The sequence below is a fragment of the Pseudophryne corroboree genome, chromosome 10 (assembly GCF_028390025.1).
Source record: "Pseudophryne corroboree isolate aPseCor3 chromosome 10, aPseCor3.hap2, whole genome shotgun sequence".
Taxonomy (NCBI): domain Eukaryota; kingdom Metazoa; phylum Chordata; class Amphibia; order Anura; family Myobatrachidae; genus Pseudophryne; species Pseudophryne corroboree.
The window spans coordinates 362,984,028-362,987,319 of NC_086453.1; the positions used below are offsets into that span (position 1 = coordinate 362,984,028).

Consider the following 3,292-nt stretch of genomic DNA (forward strand, 5'->3'; position numbering starts at 1 on the left):
CGAGCTCTGAGGGATTGTGTTACATTGGAAGGGTACTACCAGAGGTCATGACCATAACCCACGACAAAATGAAAGACGTTCACCGTAATGCTCAGACTCCTTATACTCATACCCATTATGAACACATCATCAAGAGACAAATCATAGATAGGGTAGAGCACGCAGCCTCTGATTTTATCCATGAATCCACCGGGATTCAAATTCTTCTCGCATTAGACATCACCCGTATTGCCAGAGGAATTATAAATTTTAAGTACATCCATGCGCTTGCAAACTTGATAGACAATATCACCGAGATGTATGATGACACTTTCAGGTATACGGGAAGGGAGTTACAAGCATACAAGACGGAGTTGGTCCAGCACCGGATGGTCCTGAATTATGTCACGGCTGTGACGGGTGGGTACTGTGTCACCTTAAAAAAGAAAAAGCGACCCGGCACTGGTGTATAAAAATACAGAAAAATTATTATGTGAAACCAAAAGGTGGACAATTATATTGGTTGGAAAGGGAAATTTAGAACCTTTCTATTATAGTCCCTATTGGTGGTGCGCCCAGAGCTAGGGAGTACAAGTACTTACAAGGGGAGAAAAAGAAAGCTCTTGTGTGGGCGCACTCTTATGAAAAAAAGAAAATAATTATTCAATTATGAAAGAGAACATTAAAACATATATTTATTGATTACCATTAAAAATGAAAAATAATCCCTCTATGATCCAGAAAAAAAAAATGTAAGCATAGGACAGATGTGAGAAAGTGTGTGAGAAAAAAATATGTATATAAAATTGTTCTGGTCTGTTTAATCACCGAGAGAAATTAGAAAGGCTGCAGACACAAAATAGTCTAGCACCCGTTTCTCCTGACCAGTACAGATAATCTGTATTAATGAGACCAACCTAAAAGGTCAGTTTGTATCTTGGAGGACCGCTTGGATTAAATTAATACCAAGCAGTTAGTTGCTCACCCGTCAATCCATTATTTTAGAAAGAATAGGAATGTTTCAATTTAAATAACCTGAACATGAATAGGAGTGGATAGAATGTTGGAAATGGCTTTCAGTGGTGATACTGCTGTTGGTGTCCACCCTTCAAATAGAAGGGGAATAGTACCTACTCTACAAAACCAGGTATTCCCAGGGAGTCTCCCCTCAAGGTACTGACCTGGCCCGACGCTGTTTCGCTTCCAAGATCGGACGAGATCGGGCATAGGCAGCGTGGTATGATAGTAGAGAGGTTATCTACCAATGAGAGTGCACCTATATAAGAATAATAGAAGAAAGAGATGATAGGAAAGATAGGGTCATTCAGTATGTGGATCTGCTGTTCACGTTAGGCAGGGTAAAAACAGTCGACGCTTTGGTGGCGCTTGTAGGCCCTGGATCGTGAATGAGAGTCCACGGAAGGATAGTGAGCAGTATGAAGGAGAAAGGAAAGAGAAAAAGGAAGGATTGGGAGCGGAGTCCAATCAGCTAACAAGTGGTGTCTCAGAGAGGAGACCAAAGACTCAAAATATGAGGTTCAGGTAGGTAGATGAATCAAAGCACAAATCACATATCTATTACTAATGTGCAAAGGACATTCCTAAGTACACTCTCTGAGAAATCATCACCATAGGTAAAAGATGACATCAGTCCATTGAGTGTACCGCATTTTTTTAAATAGTCATAATAGTGAGCAGAGTGCAGCCAAATAGACCTGATCTATAAATCCCACGGATTACAGATCAGGTCTATTTGGCTGCACTCTGCTCACTATTATTATATGTGATTTAATCCAAGCGGTCCTCCAGATACAAACTGACCTTTTAGGTTGGTCTCATTAATACAGATTATCTGTACGGGTCAGGAGAAACGGGTGCTAGACTATTTTGTGTCTGCAGCCTTTCTAATTTCTCTCGGTGATTAAACAGACCAGAACAATTTTATATACATATTTTTTTCTCACACACTTTCTCACATCTGTCCTATGCTTACATTTTTTTTTTCTGGATCATAGAGGGATTATTTTTCATTTTTTTTTTTTAATATGTTTATTAAGAATGGAAGAAATACAGTGTAACACACACGTTATACATAATATCGAAACAGTGTCAGCAGTAACCATAGCATATTCAATCTAAAATTGCATAGGAATGTATAGCATTGTCTCCATATACTAGCAATCACGTATCTTATTAGGGGGGACGATGTTTAAATGAGATCCCTATATTGTCAACCATACAGCTGGTGGTGATCAACCCCAAGTGTCATCAACTATGTATTTGTGCCAATTTAAGTTGGTGTTCTTAAAAGCAACAAAGTTGTTATTAGAAGGGTGGTGATCCTCTTCTGAGTGTCTCTGTGTTGTACCATGTAGTAAGTTTGACTATTTTCCGCATGTTGTCACATATTGGTTGCGGTAGAGTTACTACATAGGGTAGCCATATTTCAAAGAACTTGGAAGAGTTGGATTCTGCTCTGAGAGAGCATTCAATCCAGTCCATTTGAAATAGGTGTGTCAGTCTAGGAAATATAAGGGTTATGGGTATAGGAGTTGTGTGTATCCATTGGGATAGTATAGTCTTTTTTGAAGCTGCTGCAATTCTAGCTAATAGCAATTTATTGCCTGTGGATAATGCATTATGATCAGATTCATATTGATTCCAAAAGACCCAAAGTAAAGTTGGTGTGAGAGGTATATTTAGAATTGTTGTAATGTAGTCACTTACATCTTTCCAAAATAGTTGTATTATAGGGCATGACCATAGGCAATGAATGATGTCTGCATCAGGTGAAGGGCATTTAAAGCAGTTGGAGTTATCAGAGATGCCTGTGAGGTATCTGAGACGAGGAGTATAATATGCCCTGTGTAGAATTTTTAAATGCATTTCAGCATAGGATGAGGATACTAAGTATTTGTTGAGTAATAAGTGCCATCGTATTATGGTCTGTAAGGGGATGCCTGGCAGAGTGGTCGACCATTTAGCCAGGCCTGTGGTTTGATTATCTAAGTCAATCTGGCGTCTGGTGTGTGCATAAATAATGGAAGTAGGGTAGTCAGACTGAGGGCTTAAGCGTATTTGAGTGTCCAAGGGAAAGTTATAGTCTACTGGTCGTAGGCGTGTTAACAGTTGTGTTGCAAAGCTGCGGGTTTGAAAGTATGCGAACAGTGGAATGTGTAAGTTCGGGAATTTATGTTTCAATTGCGATAGGGTGAGTACTTCAGTACAAGTAACATTTAGGAATTGGTACACTAATCGTAGACCCTGAGAGTACCAAGTCTTGATAATTATACCTGTGTCTCCGCCTTGAAAG

General features: G+C 39.4%; 1 pseudogene; it reads right to left on the reverse strand.

Annotated features, from left to right (window-relative positions):
* Positions 1-1,111: 1,111 nt before the first annotated feature.
* LOC134967900 (5S ribosomal RNA) lies at positions 1,112-1,230 on the reverse strand (annotated as a pseudogene).
* Between the last annotated feature and the right edge of the window lie 2,062 nt (positions 1,231-3,292).